At 40.7% G+C, this 20,695-nt stretch overlaps 2 long non-coding RNA genes across 2 annotated transcripts; both read left to right on the top strand.

The window, feature by feature from the left end:
* The first annotated feature begins 4,352 nt into the window (after window positions 1–4,352).
* LOC140340714 (uncharacterized) lies at window positions 4,353–8,718 on the top strand. Its single transcript, XR_011922712.1, has 2 exons — window positions 4,353–4,777; window positions 8,466–8,718. It is a non-coding gene; the product is annotated as an uncharacterized lncRNA (long non-coding RNA).
* Window positions 5,434–7,916, top strand: LOC140340715 (uncharacterized). The gene is made up of 2 exons (XR_011922713.1): window positions 5,434–6,144; window positions 6,269–7,916. It is a non-coding gene; the product is annotated as an uncharacterized lncRNA (long non-coding RNA).
* Window positions 8,719–20,695: the final 11,977 nt, after the last annotated feature.

Genomic DNA, 20,695 nt, shown 5'->3' with positions numbered 1-20,695 from the left:
CTGATTATTGCAATCCAAATTGATTTGTAGTTTTTTATTTGACATTTTTAATTTTCTTTAATTAAATACAGAGGGTAGCTGAGGTTTGTGTCTGCTGTCAACCAACATTGACATAAAACAAATCCAGGGCCCTGTTTCCATATGAAGCAGGGCTATGTATGAAGAGGAAAGTGGGAATTTCGGGGTTGTTAACCTTCAAATGGAAACTAAGGGCTCTGTTTATAAATGATCCCCCCAGTCATTTCCTCTGAAATTTGCAGTCAGTCCTATCTCTCTACAGGTCTCCTATTAAAACAATGACTCGTTCTGCCACCTAGTGGCCAATCCTCAAAAGTGCACAGCTGTCACAATAGGAAAGAAACAAATAATATGAGCGAATTGAAGGGGGAATGATTTATAAAAAAGAGCCCTAAATGTCATTTTATTTGATAAATCCTGCTGAGTTGGATGTCTGTATTGAAAAAATGTTACCACTTTATTGTCAGAAGTCTCTTTTATGCCTATGCTTTTTTGATTGGGGTTCTGGTTTAGTGTTTTCTGATATCGGGGGTTCACAGCTTGTATTAAAGGTTTCATATAACAGTAATATATATGTGGGAAAATATCAGTTTTGAAACACATAAACCTTAAAAAAAGAAAATAAAAATTTATATTTTTCCAACTGGTCTTGGGGAAGCCAACTTTGCACGCTTTGGGGTTAAGAAATGATGAACCACAACTGTCTGTTGCAAAACACAATGAAACAAGTTCCTTAAATCAGGAAAACGTTTACCAGCTGTCACAAAATATATATTCTCAGAAAAAAATGCTTAGACGTTATCTGTTGAAAAAGAGATCCCTTGCAATAGTGATAATTGTAGAAATAGCCCCTTATATTTGTGGTCAGGTAAGAGGATGATGGTTAAGATCCTAATGATAAATAATTTCCACCTGGTAAATTTTTAATCATGTCTCTATGAATCCCTCCTTTCCTTTGCAGAGAGCTGCAGTTTCTTAATGCTGGTGGCTACAATTCATGCTCCATGCAGAATGTCTTCATTTGTAGCCACCCCATTTGTGCTGTAGAGCCGAGACTACAAGTGTAACAACTCCATCCATGATACACAATGCAACAAATTTGGGACAAGGTTATCCTTTAGGCAGGAAGCTGACATTGCAGCCTTCTGCTGCCCTCTAGTGTTGAGACAGAAATTCAGACTTTGGCTGCAGACTTTAGATTTACTTTAGGTAAGTGCTGTACATAGCTGGTATAAAGTAGTTGTATATTGTCCGTGTCATATATTATACACTCCCATTCCATGGACCAGCCAATGGTTTCTGGCCAGCAATGATAATATACTGCAATTCTGTCATTAAAAGCTTAATCTACACAGCAACTAAGCTATGAGATATCCCTCTTCATACCTCCCAGCTGCCCCTAATTTGGAGGCACTGTCCTTCTTTATACCTCCCAGCTGCCCCTGATTTGGAGGCACTGTCCATACCTCCCAGCTGCCCCTGATTTGGAGGCACTGTCCTTCTTTATACCTCCCAGCTGCCCCTGATTTGGAGGCACTCTCCTTCTTTCCGACCCCCTGTCCCTCATTTCTCCTCAGTTATCCCTCCATATAAAGTGAAATATTTATCTAGTACACTGTGGTATTTTGCAGTAAACCTTCATCCGGCCTCTGGATTATTGTAAGAGCAGAGTGACAGAGAGGTGAGCTCATCAGCCAGCTGCTTCTCTTTTCAGTGTCCAGCAGGCAGCAAAAGAGGAAAGACCTGTAAATGTTGCTAAGTGAAAATAATCGGGTTTCATGCTCTGCTGGACAAGACCGCAGTTAGGAAGAGCTTGGAACCCCAAAAACTCAATGTCAGGGGGAAGGAGTTCTTATTCTGCCCAAAAAATAAATAAAACAAATTAGTATTATACCAAGATTAATTCATTGTAAGAAGGATTCTGATTTTCTTTTCGGTGTAGCAATCGTTTTTGATTCTTTTGTGTTACTGTTATACAACAATGTAACTTCACTAAAAATGTACAGATTGTTGACTTTTTCACAGTAAATGTTTATTGAATAAATAGGATGAAGATGCATACACCTCAATCATCCAATCACGTGCTAGAAATCATCCTGGCTTTCTTTGTCCTTGCTTGTGATTGGATGAAGGTCTTCTATACAGGTAAATCAAGCTCATTGACATATTTGAATAAGGGAGACCTAAAATTATTAGAAATATTTGCATTCTTGAGATTTGTGGATCTCGTTACCATGTAACACATAGATGCAGCCCTTTGTTTTTAATGTACATAAAAAAAACAGGCATGCAGCATTTTCCCAATGCAGCGTACCACATTGTCTGGTTGTATAATATGGTGCATTGTGGTGTGCTGCAACCTATGTGCATCAGAGTTGTATTTACCTCTATGTACCCCATTACAACCCCGGATTTCAGTCCCAGGGGTTTTTTCCAAGTATCGCATTTTATTGCATGGAACTACGACCTCAAAAAGAGAAGTGAGATTCCCTAAACCAGCGGTCGCCGACCGATGGTCTGCGAGAAGATTTTGGTGGTCTGCGGCTCTTGCCTGTGCACCCCCCCCCCCCAGCAGGATCAGGAGAAGGACCCCGCTGGGGGGGCGCACCGGCCAGAGCCGCAGACCATGTCTCCCGTACGGATTGTAGGCTCAGGGCGGTAGGCGGGTTGTGTCTCTACACGGGTTCTGGCATTATGACATCACTCATGCATGGTCTGTAGGTTCGAAAAGGTGACCACTGCCCTAAACTGAAGAAGGCTTCAGCAATGCAACATTCATGAGCACCCTTGTTGCCAATGACATCTTCTCCTTGTCCCTATAAAAATGTTGCCATCACAAACCTCCCATACATGTCACTGGAGTATATTTCAGATGACATAACTCTTGCTCATGCAGACCAGAGATCATTTGTGATACCATATTCCTATTCTTCGCTCCTCCAATGACCTTCTAATAACTTTTTCACTTATAGCCTTATCACACGCAAGGCTCCAAGACTTTTCTAGAGCTGCCCCAACTCTTTGGAATGGTCTCCTCATCCTATTCAGCTTCCTCCTACTTTCTGCTCATTTAAAAGAGCACTCAAAGCACTTCAAACTCTCACTACTTCCCATCATTCCATATCTCCCTTCCTATTGTGTGATACTTCTCTCACCTCTTAGATTGTAAGCTCCTCAAAGCAGGGTCCTCTCCTCCTCCTGTGTCACTGTCTGTATCTGTCATTTGCAACCCCTATTTAATGCACAGCACTGCCATAATATGTTTGCATTATATCCTGTTTAATAATAATAATTATTATTCTCACTCATGCGCATTCGAGTTTGTTCATGATGTTATAATTCCTGGTCATGCACCCTGGAGGTAATTTGTGATATTGTAACTCCGACTCATGTGCAACGGAATTCATTCAAGGTGACATAATTCGCACTCATGCGCACTGGAGTTCATTCATGATGAAAAAAACCCTGCTCATGCGCGCTAGAGTTAATTTGTGATGGCATAACTCCTGCTCATGTGCACTGGAGTTCATTCTTGATGGCATAAATCCCATTCGTACACATTGGAGTTCATTTGTGATCACATAACTCCCACTCATGCACACTGGGGTTTATTTCAGATGACATAACCCCAGGTCATGCGCTTCGGACTTTATTTGTGATAGTATAATTCCTGCTCATGAGCACCAGTGTCCATTCATGATGGCATAACTCCCACACATGTACACCAAAGTTAATTTAGGGTGACATTACTTCCAATCATAAGCATAAGCATAAGCATGGTGGCTCAGAGGTGCTCTGGCCTTTGCAGTGCTAGGTCCCAAGTTCGAATCTTAGCCAGGGCTCTGTCTGCATGGAGTTTGCAGGTTCTCCCTGTGTCTGTGTGGGTTTCCTCTGGGTTCTCTGGTTTCCTCCCACATTCCAAAAACATGCAGTCAGGTTAATTGGCTTTCCCCAAAAACTGTCCTTGGACTATATTAAAAAGACATATGACTATGGTAGGGACATTAGATTGTGAGCTCCTTTGGGGGACAGCTAGTGACATGACTATGGATAGCACTGTGTAATATGATGGCACTATATAAATACTGTGTAATAATAATATTATTAATAATGGTATAACCCCTGCTCAGCCACACACTCAAGTTAATTCAACCCAGAACTAAAGCTTGTCAAGATTACGGACCAAATTTATATAAACTGCAAACAAAATGTTCCCATACATAAAAGGCAACAATCAGTTTTCTTGCTGCTGCTGCGTGTTATAAAGTATGACCACCCTCCACATTGTGCAACATTTTATACCATAGCTCTAAAAAATGACCATAACCATAAACCATAACATAAATCTCAGGAAAACGTGATAGGTTCCATCCTTCCATCCTCAGGACAATTCCCAGCTAAAAACTACAGGGACCTTTGAAAGTCCATGGCACAAGAGTTAAATGAAAGTTGGAAAGAAACTGCTAAAGAAAAGTGACTTTTTCTTTGGGGGTAGGCAAAAAAAGGAGGGTACCAACTCCACCCTTCGTCAGGAAACCCCACCTATAAAGCTGTCATAAAACTCTAGCAAAACTACAAAAACTTCATTGCATTGCAAAGAAGCACTGAGAACCCAGAGTAAAAAAAGTTTTGGCATTTGGCTACCAGGGCTGTGACGATGGCAGATTCAAGGAACAAGGATTACCTGGTATGGTCCATATTTAGCCTGGTCTGTTGCTTCTGTCCCATTGGAGTGGCTGCTTTGTTGTTCTCAATAAAGGTAAGTTGCTAATATTTTATTATTGCACCCTACATGCTTTATATTTGAAAACTTTTGGGATAACTTTACTTCATATTTTTAGAAAGATAAAAGTTTGATTTTGTGCCAGCAAAGCTACTTTTGCTATAGAGTTGCATTTTCTGCATCTGATTTTTGTATTGGAATTGCAATCAAATTTATAATTTCCCAATATATTTCACTGTATTGAAAAAAAAAAAGAAAGAAAAAGTTTGATAAACTTCCCCCACCTCATAGATTGTAAGCTATTTGGGCAGCGTCCTCTCCTCCTCCTGTGTCACTGTCTGTGTCTGTCTGTCATTTGCAACCCCAATTTAATGTACAGCGCTGCGTAATATGTTGGCACTATATAAATCCTGTTTAATACTAATATTATTATTAATTTTATTATTATTATTAATAATACAAATGCAAAGGCAAATCTTTAAAACACCAGAAAATTGGGAAATTTATAACTTTTTAAATTAAAAAAAAACACAAAAAAACTTTAGAAATGTAAAAAAAAAAGTGGACATGAATTTAAAAATTAGAAAGGGATCGACAATGTAATTAGACCGTTATGTTGGCTTTGCTGGACCATGGGTGACCTGAGGGTGGCACGCAAATGTTTACAAGAATGCCATTAATCTGATTCTGTTTCTAATAGCAAAAAGCAATGCGTGGGTTAAGACTCGTTCCATGCCAAGTGCACGATGGGTCACATTTTTCCTGAATGCTGAGAAATTTCTTGCGTCAGAAGTAACCTTGCTCCGACCCAGTGAAGACAGGTTTAATAGTTCTTTACATGACCTGTCTGAGGGTTTAGGAGGAAATAAATACATTGATATTTTTATGTTATTTGAAGTGACAATGTGCTTGAAGGTCTAGCAATAGGCTGAGCTGGTATTGGGTGTCCTGGTAGGATAAACATGGTAGCTGGGTGCTGTCCCTATAAACGTAATAATCAGTCATGTGACTGGTAAGGGGATGAGCCATGAGGAGGGTGGAGCAGGCTGGCATTACAGATATCCCTGCTCTCAAGACTGGTGCAGGAAGTTTATCTTGTTTGTACCTGGACCTTCAGATGATGAGTAACTGCCCAGTGTAATAGAGGGACAAAGTATCAAATCCTTTACCTGCTAATAGCTCTTAATAACCAACTCCTAACCCTGCTTATAGCTCCTAACAATCCTTTGCCCAGCTCATAGCTACTAACAGTCCTTTACCCTGCTCATAGCTCGTAACAGTCCTTTACCCTGCTCATAGTTCTTACTAACCAACCACTAACAGCTTATTACTCTGCTCATAGGTCTTACTAACCAACCCTAACCCTGCTCATAGCTCCTAACAACCCTTTACCCTGCTCATAGGTCTTACTAACCAACCACTAACCCTGCTTATAGCTCCTAACAATACTTTGCCCAGCTCATAGCTACTAACAACCATTTACCCTGCTCATAGGTCTTACTAACTGACCAGTAACCCTGCTCATAGGTCTTACTAACCGACCACTAACCCTGCTCATAGCCCCTAACAACCATTTCCCCTTCTCATAGTTCTTACTAACCAACCACTAACAGCCTATTACTCTGCTCATAGTTCTTACTAACCAACCACTAACCCTGGTAATAGCTCCTAACAATCCTTTACCCTGCTCATAGCTCCAAACAACCCTTTACCCTACCCTGCTCAAAGCTCTAATTAACCAATTGCTAACCTTGCTCATAGCTCCTGCCAACCCTTTTTTGGATTCCAATACTTGTAATCTGGCACAGACTTCATACTTTTTGCATGTAGATTTTATATAAACTCCAGGTCCCCTAGTTAGGGGTGTCCTAGAAATACCAGAAACAGTCTCACCAGGGCTATCACGCCCCATATTACATTGACTGATCTTCCACTACTAATAATTAACTAATAAAAAATGCTAATATAAAATGACTCCCGCATTTTCCCGCAAGTTCCTAATTGCTTTCATTGAACTATATGGGAACAGTTAGGATCCTGTTTGTGCAAGCATTTGCTTCCAGTTGCTGTTGCATTTGCATTGTGGTTATGGTTGGGATGCAGCACAGTTCCTGGATGCAATGTATTGCACTTGGGAGCAGCCACCCCTGCACTTTTCCACCGCAAGAGGTCTAAGAAATAAAATTGCTTTTGAATGCTTTGAATCCTGAGATCTTGCAAGCGGGATAAGTGTCATCACTGTTTGTGAAAATAAGAGGTTTGTAACAGTTGGACATCCCTGAGATTGTATGCAGGACATGTGTCAGTCTGGTGTAAGCAGTGGGTTGCAAGATGTTTATCTCATTGGCTGCCATGGAATATTGGATGATTGCCCCCCTGCTATCTGCTGAATCTGTTTGGTTGGGTTAAAGGTTTTATAGTCTAGACAGTAAAGGGCATAAGTAATGCCTGATATAAAATGTGTTTTGGGTTGCATGTGATTGCTTATTGGACATGCAGGAGCAAGGAGTGGGCTCTCCTGTACAACCAAAAATTAGATTTTATTCTTTACCTTACACTGCAAAAAAGAGACATATTTGATTTGCTGCTATATTCAACCCCCTCCCCCATTTTGCCATAAATTCCCTCGTTTCTCCCATTTCCCAAATTGACAGTTGTGTAATTGAGGTCAATTTTATTTTTATTTTATAATTATTTTTATTTAGTTCTGATATTCCCAAACTGATATTTGATATCCTGTTTACTATATATAAAAATAAACACAATACACGAGTAGGAATGAAACAGACAAATTCCCCTTTGTTGGATATGCATTTTCTGGGTGGGGGTTTATGATTATTTTTTTTTTGAAGGGTGGCACTGCAATGAGAGACAAGTAGCAATGCAAAACATGTTTCATTCAGAAGGAAAAATGTTTCTTTCAGAAGAACATTGAAAATACATATATGTTCTGAACATGTTTGGGTGCTTTAACACAGGGTGACATTTTTCACCAGACCCTAAATGATGTCCCCAGTATTGTGCTGATGAGTACATGAAATCCTGACTAATGTAATTTATCAAATTTGTTACATGTGGCACTTAGGATAACTAGAGAAATTACATAAAAACAAGGGATCTATAATTTAAGAAGGGTAGAAATTTATTTAAAAAAATATTTTAGAAAAGGAAAGAAGGGAATAAGAAAGGGAAGGAAAAAAAAGGGATATAAGGAAGGGAAGGAAAGAGGGAAATGAAGGAAAGAGGGAAGGAAGGAAATGAAGGAAAGGAAGGAAGGCGGGAAAGAAGAAAAGGGAACGAGGTAATAATGAAATTAGGAGAGTAACAGAAGGAAATGGGGTAAAGACAAAGAAGAGAGGGGAGAAGGAAGGAAAGCAGGGAGGAAGGAAAGGAGGGAAGAAAGGAAAGGGAAAAGGGTAAGAAAAAAATAGAGAACAGAAAGGAAAGTGAGAGCACAGGAAAGTGTAGGGAAAGGAAGGAAGTGATAAAGTAAGGGGGGGGAAAGAAAGAAGAAACCTGAAAGAAGAAAAGTAAAAAGGGAAGGAAGAGGAATAATAAAAAAGTAGCACTACAGATTCCATGGCATTATAATGGGTGGGAATGTTACATTGTACCTCTCCTGTGTAATACACTGGCACTGGATACATACGATGCCCCTCAGATCTCAGCACATAACAGCTGGACTTTTATCTGCCTTCAATTAACCCTTTGCTTTCTTTTCCAGTCACGCGATGCCAATAACAAGAACGAAGCAGATGTAGCAGCAAAATACTCCCGCATAGCATTCTATCTGAACATCGCCGCCTTGGTCCTGGGCATCATCATGATCATTGTTTTTACAGCTATAACTATTAGTGCACGGCAACAAAAATAGCAGAAGCTCCCTGCCTGAGACAAGAGGAAATTAACACATGATCTCCATTATATGCACCATATGTACATTATCACCCAATAAAATGACCTTATATGTACCCAAACTCTGCCTTACAATTGAAATGTATATGGTATTATGGGTGAGGTATGTTGTGTTTTCCCTACAGCAGTTCCCAGAAATATTGAGCATAACGGAGGTGTAGAGACCATAAATACAGAATGAAAACAGATACTGAGAATTTCACCCAGGGTACAGGACAAGGTTAGTGGTATTGTGAAGAGTCCATACATACAGAATAAGAACAGATACCGCAAATTACACCCGTGGTATAAGACAAGAGAAGTGGTACTGTGCAGAGCCCATACATGCAGAATAGGAACAGATACTGAGAATTACACCCAGGGTCCAGGACAAGAGAAGTGGTACTGTGCAGAGCCATACATGCAGACTAAGAACGGATACCGAGCGTTACACCCGGGTACAGGACAAGAAAAGTGGTACTGTGCAGAGTCCATACATACAGGATAAGAACAGATACCGCAAATTACAAGTGGTACTGTGCTTCACCCCTTGTGGACTGACTGAAAGATTGCAGGTACAACAGGAACATTAAGACAGTAAACAAAGTACATTACCCTGGAGCCAGTGTACATTCCACTTCAACATTTATATTCACACATTTATATTCACTCTCTCTGGGGTCACATATTCTCAATTTCCAGTTTACAGATAGTATTCTCCTCTTTTAGGAAACCGAGACAAGCCTTTTGTGAGAATCACAGGAAAGAGCTAATGAGGTGGAGAAGATGTATAAGGACACACAACAGTTATTCAGTGAAGATTAGCACGTTAGAAAAGTGTTGAGAATTACTAATTGTTGAGTATTCATATTAGAAAAATATTGATTTGTTTACTAGGTTCTGCATCTGCTGTTGCTGGTGACTTTTGTGGTGGGGGTAGGTGTGGTGCTACTGGCAAAAGTGGTTGTAGTATATTTTGGAAAACCAAGGCTCACAAAACAACAGGTAGAAAAACAGCAATTAGGGTCAAACAACGATGTCGATGTTGTTTTAGACAAGACATGGAAATGAGGTGAGCCAAATGAGGAGGATAGTGGTGGAGATAAAGAGGAATGTCCTATGCAGCACCACACATATATAAGAGCACATTTTTTGGAAGATGAACCTTTTAGAAAGTTTTCAGGCCTTTTAGAACTGAGACACTTTTGACTCTCACATAGCCCTGGGAGTTTCAGGTCATGGAGCTTTATTTTATCAGGGGTCTCCTGTATGGGATATTTTACAACCACTTCTAATGACGCACATTTTGCTGTGGGCAAACTAAACATTGGGTAAGCCATAGGTAACCAGACACACATTGTTCACCTCTCTATGAAGAATCGTCATCTGCTGGGAAAAACGCTGTGCCTAGCAAATCCTACCCATTCCTTCTCATCCACTTCCCAAAAGTTTAATAAATCAAATGTTGTTGCTGTTACCTATGCTGATACTGCTGCTCCTGTTGCTGTCCTTGCCCCTGAGGGTCAACCATTGTTTTATTATAGATGTACAGGTAGGGTAATCTCTGTTTCTCTACACAGACCCCTCTGCCTTCTCCTTTTTGAAGTCATTCCTCTTCTATAGGAAAATGTTTGGCCAGGAAACAGAAGTAAACTCCCAGCTATGCTGTAGCATGTCAAATCAATGCTCTGCTGACCAAGCTCTTGGTGGTAGAGTCTTTGCCCTAAAAGTTGGTGGATGTCAGCTTCTTAAAGGAAAATACACAATGTGCTTGGTCCTCTTGGAGAAAAAACAAACTGACATGATTTTTAAACCAAGCCACCACTGCACTTTACTTACATGTTGCCAATAATGGCCCTGATTTAATAAAGTTCTCCAAGGCTGGAGAGATTACACTTTCATTAGTGAAGCTGGGTGATCCAGCAAACCTGGAATGGATCTGGTCCAGAATTGAAAACATGTGCTAACAAATAGCTAATTAGTTTTAGGGAATCCATTGCAGGTTTGTTGGATTACCCAGCTTCAATGATGAAAGTGTATTCTCTCCAGCCTTAAAGAACTTTAATAAATCAGGGTCAATTTGTCCACTTCCCTAAAATGTGCACTGCATAGCCAGGTCTTCCTTCTCCACTAACAAATAGCTTATTATCTATCCACATTCAATTAGATGAACAGTGAGAATAAACATATGCTAATAAAACTTTTTTTTGAGAGTCTGCATTTCATCAAAATAACAATACGGCTCCTCAGAGGGAACATGAAAAAAATGATGTTTGATTCCACATGTTCTCATGACTTTAAACAAAACAGGATGTTTGTTTGCATGGCATCCACTGTTCAAGAAAACGATCCCCATAATTAATTTGAGGCTCCTTCAGGGCACCACGTGTAAAATCTGGCGCAGCTTCCAGGTTTATCAGCCAAACACTTCCCAAGAGCAATAATTATGATCTCTGATCTGTCCCTTTGTCTTCAGTCTGGGAATCTTTTTTCAACTGTAACAACCATATTCATAAAGGTTACACATAATTGGAACCATCTTGCTTAAATTTGATTTTTTACATTTAAAATTTTCAATGGAATGGAAAAAAAAAAAAGCATGGAACTGAGCACTGCCATAAGAGGCGTAGCAATGTAAGAAAAGCAAAAAGGGCAACGCTAAAAATACATGTATTACTTCAATAAAATGTTTGGGATGCTTTAAAGTTGTACGGGATTCTATGTTTATGTGGGGTTTTATGAAAGCAACATACATATAGTTCATGAGTAACATGTTCAGGGTGCTTTAAAGCCGTACAGGTTTCTAATTGTTATGTGGGGTTCTCCCAAATTTTTTTATCAGGTGACCTAAAATGCTGTGCTAAAAGTATAGGGAACCCTAAAAAATGTCATGGACCAAATTTGTTACATTTGTCACTAAGGATAACCAGAGCAATTTCCTCAGCACAGAATATCCGTCTTTTACTGAAGGAAAAAGGGAAGGGAAAGAAGGGAGGGTAGGAAAGGAAGGAAAGAGGAAGGAAGGAAAGAGAAAGGAAGGGAACAGGAAGAAAAGGAAGAGGAAAGAAGGGAAGGGAAGAGAAAGAAGGGAATATGAAGAAAATGAAGAGGAAAGAAGGGAAGGGAAAAGGAAGGAAGGAAGGGAAGAGGAAGAAAGAGAAAAGGAATGAAGGGAAGGGATGGAAGGAATGAAGAAAGTGAAGAGAGGAGGAAGGAAGGAAGGAAGGAAGGAAGGAAGAAAAGAGAAAGGGAAGAAGGAAAGAAAAGGGAAAGGAAATGAAGGGGGGAGGATAAAAACCAAGGGAGGAAGGTAAAGGAAGGAAGAAAACAAGAGGGTAAGGGTGGAAAGCAAGAAAGGATGGGGAGTGAGGGACAGGAATAAGAAAGAAAAACAGATAAAATAACACTTAAGATTCAATTGAATGGCACTGTGCCACATGCTGGCACTAAATACAGAATATAGAGAGTCACACAGTGCTAATTATAAGAACGATGCCAACGCAGCAACAAATTTATCACACACAGAGATATACCTAAACATTACAGCCTTGAACCTGGCCATCATTGTATTTGTCTTTATGGCTTTATAAGTTGCCAAGATCAAATCAATAGCAGCATCCCCAAGCCTAGGACAAGTGGAAGAATTCACACTGGTCTCCATTATATGCACCAAATATTTATTATCACTCAAAAAAATTACCTTATACAGTATGTATATTAAGCTGTTTGTTATTCTGGGAGGGGTATGTTGTTTTCCTTTAATAAGTTCACCAAATTCCGTTTTAGGTGACATTGATCAAGTGTGATTACAAAGCTTAACATGAGTAACAGCAAGACTTGTACAGGCGGTGATATTTTAAACATTTATCTAAATTCTGCAGAATCTGGGTTAGTCACAGACTTTTATCATATCACCGCCATACAAAAAAAAAAAAGAAAACAGATAATATCTAACAGTCTTTTCGTTTTTTGCCCAGACATCACCAGTTCCAGCAAGATACATCCAATGTTCTTTTTCTCAAGCTCAATCCTTCAAACAATTTCTACAGTATTGTTCCATATCCTTTAGATCACCGGCCCCTCCAATTAGCTGCGGCTAGGGATCTCCGGAGTCATCATTTAGTCCATGGGTCATACCAACATGTTGCAGTCTCACCTCTTCAGAGCTGTGCCTCGCTAATTTTATGTTTCTCTTTCACACCATCCTTCAAAAGCATAGTCACACTCTTTAGGTTAATGGAACAATCGATTACCAGAAAGACGCTGGAACCATGTGAAGTGCTGGCACATTATTACAGATGCCAACACGTTTCGTTCATACTAATGGTGAACTTCATCATGGCTGTGAAGAGTTTACAATTCCTTCCTTTTAAAGGGACTGTTATAAGTGCAGCAGTTATTAAAGGACTTTATTCTAAATTTCCTTTTTTTTTTGATTTACAACATGTATAGTATATATTCAATTATTTATCATGGATTACTTTCCATTTTATTATACTTTTATTATTAAGCAGCGCCAACATATTACGCAGCACTGTATCTTAATTAGGAGTTTAAAACAACTACTATTGCTACCACTACTTCTCTCTGATCCTAACACAGAGCTCAAAGCAACTGCCACTACTACACCACAATATCTCTGGATTAGGATTCTTATCTCTGCATCATCCATACAGTAAGTCTATTGCATTTGATTTGCTTACATCTAACATGATATCCATCATACTGGTTTCGTAACGCATCAAGAGAAGCTCAACTCAGCGGATGCTTCGGAGAGTGATAAAGCTCTACCCGTACCATCTTCGGGTTGTTCAAAAACTTCAAGCAGAAGATTATGATGCTCGTGTGGAAATGTGTGAATCACTCCTACACCAGTACCAAAACCACCCTCAGCTTTTGTAAAACCCATAGTTCAGCGACGAGTCTATCTTTCATCTCTCTGGTTGGGTTAAGCGACACAACTGCCGAATTTGGGGAACATCAAACCCAGCAGAAATTCTCCAGTATGAACCAAACTCTCGGAAGCTGGTGGTTTGGTGTGCAAAGTCCAGCACCGGCTGATGTAAAGCTTGAGGAAAGAATACGCATGGCCTGCAGCGAGGTCGGGGAAGACCTTGTGTCTGAAGGTGGCTGAAAGTTGTCGAAAATGGAGGTGCTCATGTGGAGGTGTACAACTAGTCATGTGGAAGTATACAACTTGTCTTCAAGGCATTTGAACGTGATGGCAAATCACACAAGTAAAACTGCAATGACTCATTTGTTGATGCTAACAATATGAATAATTCATCAAGGAATTCATCAAAAGTGTAAACATGGAAAGGGTCCAATGAGTAAAATGATAATAGGTCACAGCCATTAAAAGGAGGTTTTTATCCCTCTTAAAGTAGATTTTTTCCAATTTTGAAAAATCCAGGATCAGGCAGGTGGGTATTGCAGAAAGGGACAGGCGATAACCCTCCTGCAATAACCATTCTTACCTGCCTGATCACTGCCCAGCAGTCTAAATGTGTTGAGCTGCACATGCGTAGCTCAGTGGTGGTTGACAATCCCAGCGCCCCTTGCGCATGCTGGGAATAAACTACTGCGCGCCTGTGGAGGAGTTAAATCATTCCGGCATGGGCAATCGAGATGGCAGAAGATCGCAAGGAAGAAGAAGAAAAGAAGGAAGAAGGCGGCGTCCTGTGATGGAACGAGCACAGGTGAGTGGGGGAGAGGGGGGTTCTGATTTTAGCTTTTTTCTGTCACTATCAAAACACAGAGAGTCCTTGATGAGGAATCTGAGTGTGTTTGGTTATCGTATTACTTTATCTTACATTTATGGACTGATTACATGATTACACGTCCTCCTTAAACATCGGCAGCTTCTTCAATTTGCCTTATACAACTCAACGACAAATATGTGATGGGGAGCCATAGGGCCAAGGCTGCAGAGGATTTACTTAAATCAGTGAAGCTGGGTGATCCAGCAAACCTGAAATGGATTTCTTCAAAGTCATTTGCCTAACTTTCATACACATTATTTCATTTTTCTATGTGTTTTGTGAATCATCCATGTTCAAGTTGTTCATAATTATTTATTCTATAATATTTGCAGTTCTGTATAAGATGGTCTTCCTTAATTTTTGGTCTGATGAAGCAGTAAATGTCTACAAAACACAACAGTCGAAGCTAAAAGCGGGCACAAACCCAACTTTTTTACTTTACATAAACAGGTAGACAACCCTTAAGCTACGTACACACGTCAGATTTTTATCGCCCGATAATTGGCATCGGCCAATTATCGGGCGAAAATCTGCCGTGTGTACAGTCGGTGTCCTCCATCGTCCGGACGACCGACCTGCCGGATCCACGGACGATGGACGACAGCCGATTGTAATGAAAGTGAACATGCATCGTGCACTCCCTTGTCGTTGGAAAGGATCGTGAAAGATCCTTTCCAACGACAAAAATTGGCAGTGTGTACGCAGCTTTACATATAAAGTAAAAATGTAATTGATTAAAAAAAAAAAAAAAAAAAAGGTGCAGCACTTTCCTTTCAAGTCTTGATTACCGCGGCAGAACCTCCCGGGATATCTACGTCATGCATCCTGGGGGGCTCTGGGTGCTTCTTCTGCCTATCCCTGATCTCAGGCATGAGCAAAAGGGGCATTTTTAACAATAAGGCCGAAGAGATGTCGATTTAACGTGTGTGCAGTGAGATTGGCTCTTTTTTTCCCTTCACAGTGGCTATGCTACTCTATGTTGCAATGTTTGTCTAGAATTTAGATCACCTAGAAGTAGCTCTATTCAAGTACAAGGACCTACAGTATGTGAAAAGAGGAAATTGCCCTATTTTTTCTATGTGGAAGTAAAAAAAGGAATTTAATGATGGAAATTACAAAGGAAATTTAACATCCTTTCTTAATGGCTGCATTACAATGATCCCAGCCCTGATGAAGCTCACTGGTAGTATGGGTGAAACGCGTAGGAATGCATAATGATTTTTCCGGCAAAGTCCAAGGACACAACATGACTCCAATGTTTCTCTGGAGATTGATAAGCTTTCAATGACGTGAACAAATTTGAAAGTGCATCTACTTTAAAGTTTGCATTATCCGTGTATTTATATAAATGAATTTAAAATGAGAGATATTTTAGTGATAATATAACTAAATGTGGGAGGGGGTTAAGTAAATCATTACCGTGTATTGTTATGGGGTTCCCTGCACACTTAGTTTGGCAATGTGCCACATATGACGTATAATATTATTGGATAAGGTTTAGACAGAAGGACATGGTAAGGGTTAATAATTAAAAAGACAGATAGTGATACCATTCCCAGGCCTAACGAAGTCTACCGGGAGTATGGAAACGCGTCAGCATGGGTAAGGCAATTAGGCCAGAAGGCCATACATGGAGACTGATTGGTGGAATCAATAAAATCAAAACAGCAGCTGATTGGATGACAGCAATTTAAAGGATGGATAAGAGTAATGGGAAATGGTGTGCAGGATATAGTTTGGGAAGAAGAATATTGGCTGTGTATTGCTGGAACTGGGCGATGTTTGGGCAAAACATAAAGACTGAGAGATGTCATCTGCTTCTTCTGTGGTGATAACATCCGTGATAACCCAAATTCTGCGCAAGTTAGATAAATGGTAAAAATGTCTATAAATACTGTATAATAATAAAATGTCTGTTATCATTTATATTTAGTGATGCCGCTGATAATACCAAGCTTCTTGTCACTTACCAGATAATTGTCACCTGCGAAGAAGCTGTACATTAAATAGGGATTGCAAATGACAGACTAATACAGACAGTGATACAGGAGGAGAGGACCCTGCCCCGAAGAGCTTACAATCTAGTAGCAGATTACTGTCAGTGGAAGTGATCCTTCATGATCAGTGGAACACATGGTGTACACACAGCTCTGTTTTGAAAAAGGGAGGGGGGAAGAAGGGAGTGCCACCCCTCCATAGGAAAGGACAGTTGTCCCTGCTATGGTGCCTATTGATCCACCAGGACAAATCGATGGATACTGTCAGTGAACTGCTGTATACACGCTAGATTCACCCAAGATGATCAAAATCATTTGATTCAGATGATAATCATACAGCCTGTCCAAACTCTCCATGGGACACATTCCTGATTTTGGGTTGTATAGCAAAAGATGAGGAAATACCCAAAAATGGAAGGTGTGCAGTGTACTGGAAACATGCAGTGATTGGGGATTGCATAGTAAAGGGTTAATATGCTGACTGGGAGGGGTACAGTGCCAGGGTAAGTAATGCACAGTGAAGGGGTAATTTATATTAAATGGGCGGGGCATAGACGCGGGAAATGTGCAGTAATTATTTGTTGCAACCTATGTTTAATGTACATAGAATGAAAGTTACACATGAAAGGATGAATGTGCAATGATTTGGGGATTCACATTTTAAGCTCAATGTACATAGAATGGGGCATAAACAGTTAAATACATATTCATTGGGGGGGTTGGAAAGGTAAGGGTTAATGTACACTCCCTAGCAAACAAAAGGAAATGATCAGTGGCTGGAGATTGGGAATTAAAGGGTTAATGTACATTGATTTGGCGTGGCACAGTAAAAGGTTCATATTAATTTATGCGGGGCATATTAAATTATTAAAGTTATTAGGAAGTAGATGGAAAGTGAGAGTGCTGAGTGATGAGTAAATTAATTAATGGATGGGATATATACAGGAGATATAGACTCAGCATACGCAGTGTACATGGGCATACAAAGCACCCATCAAGCACATGCACATTCCTAATTATAACCCACATGTCCTGTACATACTCGGCTCCATATATACTTTGGGATCATTCCTACATAATAGATTGACACAGGAATGAACCCCGATAATGCAGCTCTGAGGCCAGTGTGTACTGATGTAATTCCAGTATGGGGCCCTGTGGCTTAAGGGCCACAAGAGGTCCTTTGGTTCCTGTTGTGCAGGTCTTGGACCCCAGTAGTCTGAGTTGGAAGCCCTGATTTGTAAAGGGTTAACAAGCCTTATGAAACTTGTCCCCATTTTCTCCCTACTGTCTACAGTCTCCAACCAAACCCAAATCAGCCCCCGCTGCAACATCGCCCCCTGTGGCTGGATATAATATTGCAGTCTGATCACAGGGGAAGCTGGAAATCAGAGCTTGTCTTTGGCCGAACCTGGACCCTAGGGATGACTTGCAGCCCATTTCCATCCCATTAGAAGGGTTTAAAGGGCCAAGTTCCATCTAAGACCCACCCACGAGGTTCGCTGTAGGTTTCTCAGGACCAGAGGATCCAATGTTCAGACATTTTTAATAAAAAGGCGGGGCCATGTCCTCTCCTCTTGGAAGGATGGCAATGGTCCACCCCTAGACAGTCCATGGACTCTCAAATAACTCTGAAGCTCATCAAATAACTCTGAAGCTCATCAGATCCCAGCTAAACTAGGCCAGCAAACTGCTCAGGGCCCCCACCTCCAGAGGGGTGCAGGAATCTGGAATGCCAGGCATTTGTGACTCCTCTTCATATTTGCCCATTTTGTCCATGATGATGACGTCTGATGGACTCATTTCCTTTCATTCCCACATTCATGACTCTGGGCCACAGTCATCCCTGATTGGCTGTTTTTTTATCAGTTCATTTTGAGTTATTATTGTGCCTTTGACCCGTTCAATCCGGTCCAGTATCACTCTCACTATGTCCCTGGCGTCTTGTTTATTTTGGCCCGGTTGTATTATATTTGGCTGTCCTGCGAAGTTTGCTGTCAGCCAGGACAAACCGTAACTATTCCAATCTTCTCCTAAAGACCGCCATGTGTCCTAGAACATATCTGCCGTGTCGGAACAAGTGGATGCCAATTAGTAGAACAGATGATCCTGCCAGTGACAGCCACCTCATGCACTTTTTTGTGATGGGGTGACAACATTCTTGATCTGTTCCTGAATTCAGAGCAGAGTTGTCGCTCTCATGTGTTAGTAGGGAGAAATGCAATGTTGCAGGGGGCGTGGCCACCACTGCTGATTCACAAGCCTGTCAATCAATATTTGGCCACACCCAGTCCTGCCCACTGCTTTCTTGATTGGCAGCACTTACCCCTCCTATTGTGATCTGCAGTGTCTGGGAGGGGGAGCTTGTGACATACAAATAGAGGAGGATATAGCTCAGGGAAGGTAAAGAACTATTTTCTGTTGGCTTTATGAAGCGGCAACAGACGTTAAAAATTGCATTCCTGCTGTCTACAAGAAGCTAATATGAAAACCAAATCTAATACATGTAATAGCTGCATTGAAAAATTAATTCCACCGCCACCAAAGCCTCTCAAGTTTGGTTTTTCATCTTCAAATAAGAAAAAGAGTTAAATAATGATTTCAGTCTGTGATCCCTATTGGCTCACATAGAAACATTGTTAAAGCTTCTAACCCTGACCACCTCTCTGCTGCACTTCCTGTCCTGACCACAGGTGGCAGACATTGTAATGCTAAGTAATCCCTGGCAATAATTGCATGGGCACACATCCCACATGATATGAGCAGGCCGGAACTTGAGAGCTTAGACAACTAGAAATGGAATAAAAGGCTTTCAGAATCTTCCATTAATTTTTAAATGAGTTTTAATAAGTTTATATTGTCGTGGATGCATTCTGAGCATGTTTGAAAAACAAAACGTTTTATCACTTTGAGGGCCAATGGCATCAGTTTATTGGCTCATTGGCAATTGCCACCATATTTCCCTCACTATCTGCTGCCCCCTAGTGACCACACTGCACTTAGCCTATATATTTTAGTAAAGTTAGCTTTTGTTGATCCCCCAAAGAGACATAAAAATTAAAAATTCCACCCACACATTGCACAAAAAATTCTTCTGTGGAACAATCATCAAATTATAAAAAAAAGATCCTAGCAGGGACAATGGAGACCATCTAGAAGGCAGAGACCACCGAGAATCTACCAGATGCCAGCAGGGACAATGGCTGCCTTGTTAAGAGCCATAGGGTATGATGGAAAAAATGTGGGGCACTTCTTCCCGTCATCCACATTTTCCTTCTGTTCTCTAGAAAACAACTCGGAATTTCGGGATCAATGGTTCTGTGCCATCTTTGTCCTCTTACAAAATATGAGCGTGGCCTGTGGGAATTTAAGGGGCCGGAAAACCTAAAAACACAAATCGCCTTTGTGCGGAGTGGCCTCTAGTATAATTTACAAAGAAGTGAGCGACATTCCCAAAATATCTGAATGGATTGGAAAGGGGAAGCCTGAAAGAGGACTTGTCAGTAATTTTACAAGAGTGTATAGATAAATTCATTACATCTTCCTCTATAGCACTACGGTATATGTCAGAGCTTTATAAAGTGTTCTCTGTACAGCACTACGGTATATGTTAGAGCTTTATAAATGTATAATAATAGTGTGTGACTGTGGGAGGACATTAGAGTGTCAGCTCCTCTGTACAGAGACTGATGGGACTGGCTCAGTGTTCCCTGTACAGCACTGTGGTATATGTCAGAGCGGGTACAGGACAAGAGAAGTAGTACTGTGCAGAGTCCATACATACAGAATAAGAACAGATACCGAGAATTCTTTTAACACAGGGTATTATCAGCAAATTATCTCTCCAGTCCTGACATCACAAGGTACAACATGGCAATGTTCTGGATTAGGAAGGCGATGATTTGATTAGGTCTCAGGGTGGGGGAGCAATATAACTCTTACATTGGAACACTGATAGGGAAACACAATAAATCTGAATAATAGGCAGCAATGTGTGCACAGAGGGAATAACATGCTAACAATCATCAGAAACATCCGGCTGTTGTGTGATTTTTATTCTGAATAATGAATTGTTACCTGGTCAGGACCCCCCATACATGCACACAGGACACACATAGGACACACACATTGCTAAACACATAGGACAAACAGGACACAGACATGGGACACACACATGGGACACACAGGACATACACATGGCATTCACAGGACACATGCATGGGATACACGGGACACACACATGAGACACACAGGACACACACACGGGACACACACACGGGACACACACACGGGACACACAC

Source organism: Pyxicephalus adspersus, chromosome 11 (genome assembly GCF_032062135.1).
Source record: "Pyxicephalus adspersus chromosome 11, UCB_Pads_2.0, whole genome shotgun sequence".
Classification (NCBI taxonomy): domain Eukaryota; kingdom Metazoa; phylum Chordata; class Amphibia; order Anura; family Pyxicephalidae; genus Pyxicephalus; species Pyxicephalus adspersus.
Note: the sequence above shows the minus strand (reverse complement) of the source record. Positions and strands in the feature narration are given on the sequence as shown.